The following is a 13,880-nucleotide window of genomic DNA, read 5'->3' on the forward strand; positions in this document are numbered from 1 at the left end:
GGCCGTGGGTTTGGCGTGCGGGGGAGTGAGGAGGGAGGGGATGGAAGCGTGCGCTGAGCGGAGCTGGCGGAAGAGTGAGCGGGGAGAGGCGGCTCCGGGTGTGCGGGGGGAGGGGCCGTCCCGGGCCGGCTGCAGGCTGAATTTGTGCCTGGGGGAATCGCTATGAGAGCTCAGCGGGGCCTTCCCGTCCCCTCTCCCTGAGAATGGGCTGAAGTGGATGTAGCTTCGCCCCGGTGACCGGGAGCGGTTGTTTTGTCAGCCGCGGAAGGGGCTCCTGCAAGTGGAAGTATCAGAAAAGTTGTAAATCCAACGTGAAGCTAATTGGGTTGCACTCTGTGATAGGTGATTAGCCGTCGTGGGAACGAGGGGAGAATATTCAGTAATGTTTTAAAGTTAGATGCGTGTTGTGACTCACGTTGCTTTTGGGTTTTAACTTTTTTCCCCCGATATCCTTGCCACTGGTTGTACTGAATGCGTTCAAACTTTGCTTTTCTTAGAAAAGCAACTCTCACAAAGAGGCTGTGGATGGATTAAAGCTGCAGGTACAGCGCAGGGAGTGGAGAATCTGAGCAGTGGGCCTGCTTTAAAACTACATGCATAGACCATCTAGAACAGATACTGTAATGAAGTATAAAATGTATATTCCAAGAATTTCTTTTTCAAGGCGGAACTAAGTGTAAATACTCCTGAGGCTAAAGCCCAAAGACAGCAAGGTGAAATTCTTAAATATGATTCTAATCTATTGCATTCTTTGTCCATTATAAGCTAAATAATAAAAGCCTATATCTGATTACCTCATTGGTGAATTTTGAGACATAAATATAACTCTAAAACATTCCTGAAGGTGGAGAAAAAGCAACTCTGTAGAGAATGATAGTTTAGTATTAAGGTTTTCCAGTAAAACAATATAATTGCTGGTCCCATCAATTTTAATACTCCTAGTTGAATAAAAAAAGAATATCTCAACTTTAAAATCTAGCTAACATAACTGAGATTGAAATTTTTTTCAGGAACCTGCAAAATCGGGCAAAAGTGGAAAAAGTGGCAAAGATGGACAAGAAAACCAAGAACATGAAGTAAGTATTACTAAAGCATGTAGTCTTTCCAGGCAAATTTCTGAATACTTCTGAAAAACATTTGGAATTTTTCTAGATGGTTATAGTTTTGTTGTGATGGGTGACTGTGAGAAAAGTGGTTCTGGAACTACTGAGCTGGTCTTTGATTAAAAAGTGCTTTAAGAGAAGATGCTTTTGAGGAAGTTAATTTTATGTCACAGACTGAGAGACTGTGTGCTTCTATGGTCTTAACCATTCATCTGTTTCCTCTTTGGTTGTGAGGAGTACATCTGTCTTGTTTTTAGTCTTGTTGTGAGGTTTGGGACTTGTCTTCTAGCAGCTCATTGTGGTTTTTATCATTCTCTGTGATTTCTGGAGCTCTTTTCTCAAAAACTCTTGATATCACTATGCCAGTTGTCAGTATCTTATCAGGAGACCTTATGCTTCATCAAAGGCTGCCAGATTGTTTTTGTATCTAATTTCTGTGTATAGGTATACATTGGAGTATTGCTTTTTTTTAATTGACTTTTCAGTTGTTGTTACAGTATTTTTTTCTTTCTGTATTGCTGCTTGTTTTGTCCACCAGCAAGGTGCAGTTATTTGAAAGGACTCAGTTAACTCATGACACGCTCCCATTCTCTCACATTAATCTGAAAGCCCAGAGTTATTAGATTTCCTTCATTTGAAAATCCAGTGTTTATTTACTTTACAGTGTTAATACCAGCCTGAGTGTAAAATGCTGTGCTGAGAAGTTTATGTATATTTCATCCTCTAGACTGCATGTCCTGATGCTCATCCAGCTTTACCACTTTTTCCATCCCCCACGTGATTACTGGTGTATGGGGGGGGGACAACGACAGGAGGAGAGGGAAGTGTTTGTCTTGCAGAAGTCTGTTCCTTCTGTTGCAAATGAGTTTTCATTTATTGTGCAGAAAGATATATGCTACTGACATCAGATGATACAACCATTAAAACTTGTAGACTTAATTTTTTTTTTGCAAGTTCAGTTAAATTTCTGTGGAAGGAGCTGATTTCTTGGCTACTAGGAGAGAAAACACTTGGAATGAGATCAGGACAGTAGCAGGATGTAAATGTTCATAACAGTGCAAATGAACATGATGTGTTCTGTAGTTATGGTATATTGCTATGGCATTAAAAAGAAGAGTATTACTTGACTTTAATCTTGGTTCCTGTGCAATTGTAAGAATTGTGATTACTGGTACCTTTGCTATATATTGGTTGATAACTCATTTTCTCGTGTTTCTGAATGATATGCTGCTGAGACCAGAACTGATTTTCTTGGTCCTTCAAGGACAGCATGTAAAGCTGCCACAGGAGCTGGTAGTGTGATTTCAATGTTAACTGAAAATGCCTGTCTAGATTTCTTTCCTTCTGTATTTGCAGATAAAACTTTTCCATATTTTGAATATTAAAAAAGAAAGAGATTAAGCTCAACAGGACAATATGTTCATGCATTTTTCTGTTTCAGCTGGCCTTCCCAATGTGAAAGAACAGTTTGCTTAAGTCTGTGATGATGCTTTGTTATCTTGTGAGTGGGGGCGGAGTGGGAAAGGGACCCATATACTGCTGAGATTGTGACTGGTGCATATACTGTGATTGTCATTCCCAGTGGGCATTGGTTAGCCTCCAGACAGTTTTGAGCACCTCAGTGCCTCACTCATTAACTTAATTAATAGAATAATTGCACACAAGTAGTAATATGAAGTTTGCATTCTAATGTGGCTGGCTGTAACCAAAGTATATGTTAGCTCACGCTTAGATGTGCAGAAGGGAAACTATTCCTTAGCATAGTGAAGAACAGCAAATATAGCAATGCTGTGGAATATACTATTGGTATGGGCTTTTTTAGGATTTTTTCTGTAACAGAGGTTGTCCTAGTGTTTCCTTGTACCAGTGTTTTAACATGGCTCTTTAAAGATACTGTTCTGGACTCTAGGTTTAGAAATATACAGGTTCATGTCTTATTTTTCAGCAAAATTGTATTTAATGGGTATGAATTTAATGCAAATGGCAGATAGTAAAGACTAGAAACTGTCTGCTGTATGAAGAACAGGGGACAGCACAAGTAGCAGCGTCCCACAAATACTTTATTTATAAACACTTAACTAAATTTCTAACACTTAGCTAAATTCATTATGCCTTGGACTTCTGTAGATGAAGATATAAATGAGTCTCAATAGTCTATAGGAATAAATGAGTGCTTATTCTGTCTTGTGGTCAGGGTGATGAGATTTTGGTTGAGTGGAGCTACCCAGCAATTCTGAGAAGTGATTTGAAATCACACCAGGCTTTACTGGTAGGCATCCAGTTGCTGAAGGGGGACGTAAAGAACTTAAGCTGGTACTTGTGTACTTCTGCTGAATTTTACAAAAAGACTCAAGTATGTATAGAAGCTCTACAGTAGCTGCAGTGTGCAAGTGACCTACTGAAATAAATACTTTTTTATTTACGTATCAAAGGATTCCATTGTCATTGTATTTGAAAACAAGATCCATCTTGCCCATTTATTTGTTTCCAGTGTTCCCCCCAAACAGACTTAAGGAGAAAAAAACAAAAGTTGATTTCTTCTCCTATTACCTGTGCCTTGGTTACTTGCTGTAATACAAAAAGTCATGCTAAATAAGACCAGAGATCCACGTTGCTTGGTATTCTGTGTAGTTAGTAGCTGCTATACCAGAAAATAGTTTCAGTTATAGATTATAGATTAAATGTGTAATTTTTCATCCTTTCTTTAAGCCTTTAATGTGGCTTAGAACATTGCCTAACTGGACGTTGTATAAAATTGTTTTCATATTATTAGTGATTTAACTGACTTTTTTTAATATTATCAAAATTTGTCATTTTTTTTCCAAGGCCTGTTTAAACTCACCTAGGTGGGAGGACTTCCATATTTTAGATTGTCCTTCTGTTCTGTAATACTGGAGCTACCAGAACTGTACAGTACATGTAGGGGTGGAGGGGGTACCGTGTGTGTTTGTAACCAAAAGCAGTTAGTCCAGTTCCCAGTCTTACATATTGTTCACTTTTTGAACATTTGAGAGAAAAGCTAATATGATTGTGTCTGACTTTATCTTTTTGCCTTTTAGTAAATATGAATTAGGGTAAATCATTGCCAGAACTGTTGAATCTATTCCGCTAGGAATAACTTTATACTTCAGTAACTAGTCCAGAGTATTTGTGTCTTCAGGTTGGGAATAAAGACAACCTGTTATGCGTGGTTGCACTCTGAAGGGATGGAAGCTTATTTTGGTGAAATAGTCTGGGATTTGTTTACTAATGACCAAAGGCTATAGTCAGAACACACAATGAAGAGAAATGTCCAGGTGTGGGTAGTGATTATCCCAGCACTGAGTAACTTGTGATGTATTCCCTGTGAGGAAACTGGCCTTTACAGATATTTCTTTCCTACAGCTTTCTGTAATAAGCTTTATTACAGAGCTCTGTTCCATACATTTGTGTGGAGGTCGTCTTGTGAGTTTTAACAGCAGTAATGTAGGGTCAGCTGCATGTGAGTGCAAAGAAACAGGTCTTCTCTCTGTTGTTTTACTATCATGGTAGTTCTGGTTCTGTGTCAGCCTGTAGCTGGGTTGTTACAAATCTTTCAGGTTGGCCTCTTGTTACTTTCAGTATGAGTTTCTCTAGAAGGAGTAGTAAGTGATTGTCAGGAGATGTTATCATTGCCTCTGTGTAGCAAAAACCTAACTTTTTTTTAATTTCAAAAAACTCAAGTGTTTCTTACAATACTGTATTAATAGTTCTCAGGTAAAACCACAGGAAAGAAAGTTAAGATCTGAACCACATAGACTCTTATTTCTGTATTTGGCCTGTGGGAATGTATGTGCTAAAACTTGCACTTCTTACTGATGCTATCTACTGCTACAGGGAACACAGGTTGGTTGACATTGGTGTTGGCTGTAGCTGCAAAATCGCAAGCACCAGGAGTGATTCTAATACTTAACGTGCCTGAGCTGGAGTACATTCAACCTGCAGATGGATCGCTGTCTGGATCATAGTTTTGCTCTCTGCTTGGTGTTGAAATTGAACTGATTGCACTGGAATGGTCTGGGCCGACAGGTGGCTGGGGTTTCACCTGGGAGATGGAAGGTTCAGGAATAAGCTGGTGACCCTTCGTACAGCACAGTAACAGGTGACAGAGTGAGAGCTTCTTGATCTAATGTACTCGCTTGAGAAGGCATGAAACCTTCTGAACTCATGGTTTTATTCATTTCTTTATCTGGATACTCATAGTTTGTAACAGGGAAAAGCTACTTTTGGTTAACAGAATATTGGCTTGGTGACTTTGAAAAATGAGGAACATAAATCATAATTCTGTCTTCAAGTTTGTCTGCTGGCAAACAGAAAGCTAATGTAGTTTGAGTAATGCATGTGTGTGTAGTATTGTATCATTGTTTTGATGTGCTGTCCTGCTTGGTTTCTTTGTACTCTTTTTTCTATTTTTTTCATACAAAATGTAATAAAATATAAACTATTGGCCAGTTCCCTTTCCATGCAAGAAATAGCTTGATTTATTGACAGCGTGTGTTGTAAATGTTAGGTGATAACCACTGTAGAAACCAATTTGAAATTGGAAAAAAAACAAAAAAAAAAACAAAGTTGCCTTGTTAAGTACTGATCCGTGCCTCTGCCCTACCACCATCTCTTAGCAATCACTTTTCAGTTAGTTTACTCATTTCCCTAAAAATAATATGTAGAAAAGGGGAGAAGTAGAAGTGACGTTAGTTATGTGGTGTAGATATCTTAGCAGAGGTGACATGAAGAAGTGTCCTAATGTTAAAACAAAACCTGGGAAGATGCACTCTCTGTTGCTGTTAAAGCAGCCTTGCAATTTTTTAAAAACTTTTCTCAGTTCCTATTTCCAAATGTATTGATATCTTAGTGAAGTTTCAGTATGAGTTTGTGGGCTGAGAAATTATTTATAAACAGATTCAAGAACACAAGATTACAGACACCACTGGGAAAGCATTATATATGTGTGTATACAGTAGCTTTAGCTCATCAGCAGCTTTACTTAGAATTTACTGCAGACTACAGAGGTTTGGGTTTTAACGCAGATGGATTTGTGTGGTTTTTGTGTGTGTGTGTGTGTGTGTGTGTAGTGTGAATATGTTTGTGGGGAGAGAGCCCTCAGGTTTGAAGGAAAACAAACAAAAGTATGTTGTTTCTTTAGGGTTGTTTTTTTTTTAAGTCGAAAGTCACTGAAAGAGAAATTAAGATTTGAAATTGAGAATTAATGTAATTTAAACCAGGCCTTCATTTATTCAGATTCTTCATCTCTATATTTTTTTATAGATGTTCTGAAATAATACTTAGGGCCTTATCTGTTTTTAATCAAATTATCTGATGGTTGCAGATAACAAGATTGACTTTTCTGGGCCATTTGTTTCTTTGAAGTTTCATTATAGAAAATGCATTAAGAAACAAATATTTCCTCGCTGCTTATGCTTGCAGAGCACCAAGTGCTCGCTGGTGGTGTTTCAGCAGAGACAAGCCAGCATGAGCGAGCCTAGTCTGAGCTGATGGGCATCCCATTGCTATTGCCAAAGTTGAGTTCCTCTGCAACCTCAGACTGCAGGTCTGATCACTGACCAAAAACAAAGGCAGTTTGAGTAAGTTAGTTAAAAAATCAGGTTTAGAAGGAGGAAACAGAAACAAATGCCTGTTACTGATACTTAGCTATGGATGTCAAGTTAGAATGCAAGAATCTGAAGGTTGCAGTTCAGTGAGCTAAGACACCTTTTGCAATTGTCAGCATTGGTTTGATGTGTTGCAAGGCAAGCGTATTGCAACAAAACTAGGATGATACAAGTCCTTAGAAGATCAAATTTGAGCTGTATGTAAGCATCTAACAGGGAATACAAGCAAGACTTTGTTTTGAAAAATAAATGTGTGCAAGAAAGGCAAGAGAGTTTCAGCAAAGTTGTGGATCATTCCTTTAAAATGATTTGTGTGTAAAAACCTGCTGCAGTGCACTGAGTGTGAAGACTCACTGTTTGTGGGGAACTTCCCAGTCACAGAGGCCAGTCAACAAACTTCATGTTAGGTGTGATGAAGCACTAGTGACACTCCAGGGTTATTCATCAAGAGCAGCTAGCAGTAATGCAGCAGTGTATACATGCAGAATCACAGTTCCTAAGTGGGCACCTCAGTGTAACTCAGTGAATGCTTATTGCTATGCTGAAATGTATAAACTTTGTCACTACCCAGTTGAATAGTAATCTTTATCAATATGATACCGTGGATCCTCAAAGCTTTATGGTGCAGCTCTTGCCATCTTAGCAAATAAAAACAAGCTGATACAATCATTGCACTGTGTCCAGTTCTGGGCTCCCCAGTACAAAAAGACAGGGATCTCTTGGAAAGAGTCCAGCGGAGGGCCACAGAGATGGTGAAGGGCCTGGAGCATCTCCCCTGTGAAGAAAGGCTAAGTGAACTGGGTCTGTTTAGCCTTGAGAAAAGAAGACTGAGAGGGGACCTGATCCAGGTTTATAAATATCTGAGGTGTGGCGGCCATAGCGGTGAGGCCAGTCTCTTTTCAGTGGTACGTGGAGACAGGACGAGGGGAAACGGACATAAGCTGCAGCATAGGAAGTTTCGCACGAATGTGCGTAAGAACTTCTTCACGGTGAGGGTAACGGAGCACTGGAACAGGCTGCCCAGGGAGGTTGTGGAGTCTCCTTCTCTGGAGATATTCAAGTCTCGCCTGGACGCCTACCTGTGCGACCTGGTGTAGGGAACCTGCTTTGGCAGGGGGGTTGGTCTCGATGATCTCTAGAGGTCCCTTCCAACCCCTACAATTCTGTGATCCTGTACCCCCTGACTACTGAGAGATTTTTTTAGGAGTAATGAGCATACTTGCTGGAAGGACAGGTGCAAGGATTGTTTTAGCAGGGCAGTCCAGGCATTATTCTGGTAATAATCCTTTTAAGGAAAAACAGTAGAAATCGAAACGCAGTCTGTTAGAGACCAACCAAAGCTGCCAGCACCAAAAGCACAGTCTTTAGAGGCTCCTCTGAAGTTGCCTGTCCAAATGTTCTTGAGCTGATGAAACTAGTGAACAATAATGACACTGGTATAAATCTTCAATTAAATCAAAACTTCAGAACTGTTCGCTATTGAAAATGGTGCCCTGAAGTGTGTTGTTTCCTTGCTTTTCTTTAACTGCTTTGTTGAAGGAGCAATGTCCCTTTTTATTTGTCTAGGTGATTAAGAACATATGTTGAGATTCATATGGTTTGCAGCGAGTCTCTGCAGATTGGAGATAATGAAGTCTAAGGTCATACCTAGTTGCTCCATATCAAATGCCTTGCCAGCTGTGGGCATGAATTTTAATTATTGCAGACTGTCTTAATAGCTCTGAGCGCTACCTTTATTACTATGACAACAAGTTTCTTCTAACGTCCTGTTGGAAAGCATTTTGATCTTCAACTTGAGAAAAATCTCAAGGTAATCATGAAGTGTTTCAGGATGTGCCACATGGAAATGCATAATTGTGGTCGTGGACTGTCATTCACTCCAGTCTCAGAATATGTACTGATGCCCAAGAGAAGACTACCACTTAATTAAAAGGCTCTAAAAAAAAAATGCAGGTTTAGTCAAAAGTAGGCAGGGAACCAATGCTTTGTTTCCTCAATGGAGAATAACGGAGTACCCTGAGGATTTGTAGAAGCTAGCCTGAAGGAATGAGGACAGCACACATTACACACACTAATGATAGTGAGAGTATTACGTAGAACAATTGTTCACTGCAGTTATTTACCCATATGCTTTAGCTTCAAAATAGCATACTGATGACTGTATATCTGAAGGTGCGACAGCAGTGAGCAGCAGTGTATCCTGCTGGAGGAATCCTACACTGGGAGGAAGGAGCTCAGTTGTTCTGTGTGGAGTTTAGAGTGAGAACTGTTGCTATTGCCAAGCAGTTACTGTTTAGAAAAAAAAAAAACCTCATGCATTCTCAGTTTCAATGTATCAGTTCAGTGTTTTTATTAAGACTGGTGAATTGATACACAGAAATTGCTTGATCTAGGAGACCTGGGAGATGTGACTATAGGATGGTAGAACATCTGGAATTTTGACTGCAGTCAAATTTCTGGGGAAATTTTGATACTTCTTCCTCAATGCCAGCTGCTAATCCTATGCCACTGGCCTGACTCTTGCAGGTATGTTTTGGGTATAATTATTGAGTTGCTTGCTGCTGGGCCGTGTGTCAGATGTGGCCTGACCTTGTTTCCAGCTTCAATGTAGAGTAGTAAATGAAGACTTGCAAAGGAGAGAGCTCTGAGGCAGTTTGAGATGCTTGGAATGTTTAGAGATTTTCATGCTGCTTTGAAGTTATTCAGAGAGGAAAATCTGAATGGTATTTAGATTTCAGCTATTCTCCACCTATTTTGACTTCTTGATCTTTGATTTTAGTTCTCATCTCGAGACTAAATTAAGCTTAGACTCAGCTTAATTACACTGATCATCTATTTGGCATCTATCTCTTAGCCTGATTATTTTAATTGCAAATTGGATGCTCACAGATTTTTGAAAATGAAGTTGTAAATGTCTTTCATGTTTTTTTGCAGTTCCTTGTTTAGTTTCAGTAAACTGTATTTCAGATTCAGTGTAAGTTTATTTCATCTGTAATCCAGAGAGCTTTTAAAGCCCTTTTTGAGGCTTGTTTGGCAAGAAATGGGTTCTTCTGGATGCTGTAGATCACGCCTCTGCTTATCCTAATGAAGGGTAAGTGCATGGGGCTACTTATTGTACCAAAATGAAAAAAGAAGAAAAGGATTAAATCTGCATTATAGAAGCATTTTCCTTCTATCTCAGGTTCAGGATCTTGATTTTTATCAAGAGTGTTCTGCTTTTTACCTTAAGTACCTGCATTTCACAGGAAGTTTTAATCATTTGATAACTGATACAGAAGTTTCAGTAGGTAAACCTTGCATTCTAGGCTTCTCATAAAGATTCTTCCTGGTATGGAGCTTGCTGTTTTATGCTGGGTTGGGTCATATGACTATTTAAACTTGAATTCAATTATGTTACTCAATAGAGGGGATACATTTGCAGGCTAGTGCTAACCAGGTATGTATCAAGGAACACCATACAGGATGTTGCCTAGTTCTGTGTTATCTTCAGGCAGGGAGACAGAATATCTCTTGCTCTGTGCTTAGGAGGTGGTCTCTTTTTGTCACTAATATTTAAGTCATTCAGTTGTTTAAATCTTGATTGGCAGATGCATCCATCATCATCTTCAAATTCTTCCCCTTCTCTGACCACTTTATCTTACAACTAAGTATGAAAGCTTGCTGCTTTCTTCTGAGTTTGGCTTGGAAACCTTTTGGGTTTTGTGGAGCCATGAGGCTTTGTATGATCTGGTCTAATTTGATTATTAGTGACTGTTCTTTGAAAAGTGAGGTCAGACCAAATTTTTCTGGTTGCTTATTTGGTAAAAAAGCTTGAGTATTGGCGGTGTGAGGGACTGTCAGTGAGGGAATATGTCTTGAGTCTTCTGGAGAGACTTGTTGACATGGGACACAGGTGCACCCTTGTTCCTGCTCCCGGTTCTCTCCAGCTCTCTTCTCTTAGGTGACTGTCTGAAGTTACCACGTGGGCTGCTGGGTGATGATCAGTTAATTTAAAAACTGGCTGTAACTGGAGATGTGCTTTGTCCACTTGGTTCTTTTCATCTGATCACGGTTGTAGTGTTTTGCTTTGGTCAATATGCACCTGTGTCAGGTGCTCAGAAGGATCAAACCATGTTCAAAGCAGCGTTGTTAAAACAGTAATGTACTTCATTCTTCATACGTGAGGACGTCTGCCTGACAGTTGTTTGATATGTTTGCAAAGACTGGAACACTTCTCCTGTGAGGGGAGGCTGAGAGTGCTGGGATTGCTCAGTCTGGAGAAGGCTGGGGAGGTGGGGTCTCATAAATGTATTTTAAAACGTGGATGAGGGTGATGCAAAGAGGACAGGCCCAGACTCTTTTCTGTGGTGCCTGGTGCCAAGGTAAGAGGAGTGTGCACCAACTGAACCACAGGAGGATCCATCTGACCATCAAGCAGCACTTCTGTGCTGTGTGGATAATGAAGTTCTGGCACAGGCTGCCGGAGAGGCTGTGGAATCTCTTGGAGATCTTCAAGAACAGCCTGGATGTGTCCTGTGCACCCTGCTCTGGGTGTCCCTGCTTGAGCAGGAGCTGGAGCAGGTGGACCCCAGGGGCCCTGCTGACCTTAGCTGTTTTGTGACACAAGGGAAGGAGGGATGCAAGGACTATCCATCTTGAGCTCTTGTTACTGGCAAGTAACTACTTTCTTTTTTGAATTCATGTCAAGCCTATTCATGGGACCTGAGGAGCATAAGCTCTGTTTTCTCAATTTCTAAAAGCAGGAGTTAGAGGTCAGAATTACACTTGTCATGATAGTCTTAATATTCATCAAAATAAGAGAAGCTCCAGCTTTAAAAGCTAAAATGATCAGAAAATCTGGAGGTTGTTTTTAAATTATGATCTACATAAACTCTTCTCAATATGACGGTATTTCAGAGTAATTTGTACACATTTTTGGGTTTATCAACCACTTTGAGTTGAATGTGACTATAAATATTTGGGTAGAGGGAGCAGTTTATCAAAGCAAGGGTAAGAACAGGTATTTCGCACTCTAATTACTGAAAGAATTGATAAAAGTGTATCTGTAAATTGACTGTTCTACTATCAAATAATTAAATTGTTCTTCGTAGCCAAATGTCTGTCAGCTTTCCTCAGGAATTGTGGTTTTCTGAAATAGTTTGGTTACTGGGGGAGGAAGCTGAGCCTGGGTCTTCATTCAGAACTAAGGAGCACTGTATCTTTTTAAAAAGTGAAGTAGTCTGAGTTGTTCTCATTAGGCTTGCAGCTTTCTAATGCAGAAAATAAAAGGTGGGATGGCTGAGATTGCTGAAATGTGCTGCCTAAATTGACATAATTTCTTCAGATGCCCTTCTATGCAAAGGCTGGTCATGTGCCAGTTTTGGAGGTGAGTATAGTATTTAGTATATTGTAGTGCCACTTGGAGAAGTTGTCAGTCGTTGCTGCATAGTATAGCCTTCACATAACCAAGAGCTGTAAGCTGCTCTGGCAGCTCTCTGGTGTGTGATGGTTGAACAGTTGGAGCACAGCTGAAATTCAGGGATAGTTGGGGCTGATGGTGGAAAGAAGGACTGGTGATTCAGGACTGGAATTCTGTGGAACCATCACTGCAAGATTGGAAGTTGCCATAGGAACAAAAAATGCTTTCTTTCGACACCTCCATTTAGAAATGTTGTCCATCTTTTTAAATAACCACATTTGGCTAATTTTAGAATTTATCTGCAATTCAGAATACATGGTTTCCTGATCAGTGAGTTACCTTAATTTACCATAGTGCGTGTGTGTGTGTGTGTGTGCTGGTACAAGTGAGTACTTGTTAATTCACAGTTGAGAATTTGTTTGGGAGTAGAGGAAGCAGGAAAGTGACTTTTCCTGTTTTAAGTAATGAACAAAGAACAGGTGGTAATGGAAGATAGCCTGTTCAGAAAAACAACATTAAGATCAAGCATAACATTGAAAGTGTAGAATCTTGTGTAGTAATATTGCTTATAATAGGTGGAAATTATAATTAGCTTTAATCGCATAATGCGTGGCAAATCATTGCTTCCTAATTTTTAGTGCTACTTTTCCATCTGCTTTGTCACTTGATAATTTAGAACACTTTTTAAAATTTGAGTTAAGAGGTAGAATTTACCTTGCGGATCATTTGTGTTTCAGCAAAAAAGATTTTTCAGCATTTAGTGTTTTAGAGAAATAGTAAAAATATATATAATGCAAGGAAATGGGTGTCATTTGTATGTAAATGCCTTTAACTTAGAAACTTGCACCATTTTTACTGGAAGTCTAGAATATATTTTTGATAATTTGTGGTTATCAATGTACTGTCTCTTTTCCCTTATTTGTTCTGTATTTTTTGCTCTTCTAATAGTAAATTTGCAGAACAGGGATCCTGTTTAATGAGAACTAAAGGTTGCTTTCAGTCAATTTCAACACATGAACAGTTCTGCTGCATACAGTACTGCATTGTTGAAATGCAGACATTTCTCTGCTGGTTAAAGAGTATTTGCTTCTCGATAAAGGTTTGCATAAAATGACTGTCTTCAATTTATCTACCTTTAGACTCTCTGAATGGTGATGTATGGCAACATTTCTATGTGCACTGAATGTGTTCACTCAGACCATATGGAAATTGCTAATGAATAAGCTATTCTGGAAATCCTCTTCAGAATACGAGATTTCTGTTGTTTTAGATACATCCCTATAAAAGTGTTCGGTGATTGAAACACAGCTTTCACATCTCTTATATTTAAATCCATTGAAATGCTGTAATAGCAGCATTATGACCTGATTTCCATCCTGAATCCCATTCCTGCCCAATTTTTTTCCTATTTCTTATCATATAGCCATTTATTGAAAAGGAGGCTGTGTTCTCTTCCTGTAAGAGAGAAGTGCTCAGGTGTCTTTTCAGTAGTTCAGCTGCAATGTAAAATAGCTTGCAAATTTGAAAAGCTTCTACATTAAAGATCCTGTTGTTGGTTTTTTTTTTCAACAGCAAAACCAAAACCCATCAAACTGCAGTACCTGCAGTAAGGTTTCTCACTTAGCTATTGTTACATTCCTGTTGTAGATTATTTCTAGATGTATTATCATTCTTGTAAAGTACCTTGTGAAGTTATTCATGTTTAAAAACAGACAACTGTTGCCTACTTTAAACCTGCTTTTCCTACTTTTT

At 39.3% G+C, this 13,880-nt stretch overlaps 1 protein-coding gene across 1 annotated transcript in view; it reads left to right on the top strand.

The window, feature by feature from the left end:
• Positions 1–1,030: 1,030 nt before the first annotated feature.
• Positions 1,031–13,880, top strand: part of PPP2R5C (protein phosphatase 2 regulatory subunit B'gamma) — a 73,834-nt gene continuing 60,984 nt past the window's right edge. Inside the window, exon 1 of the mRNA XM_010711921.3 lies at positions 1,031–1,076. The gene's annotated coding sequence lies outside the window, so the exon portion shown is untranslated. The remainder of the gene's footprint in view (positions 1,077–13,880) is intronic.

Source organism: Meleagris gallopavo, chromosome 5 (genome assembly GCF_000146605.3).
Source record: "Meleagris gallopavo isolate NT-WF06-2002-E0010 breed Aviagen turkey brand Nicholas breeding stock chromosome 5, Turkey_5.1, whole genome shotgun sequence".
Lineage (NCBI taxonomy): Eukaryota > Metazoa > Chordata > Aves > Galliformes > Phasianidae > Meleagris > Meleagris gallopavo.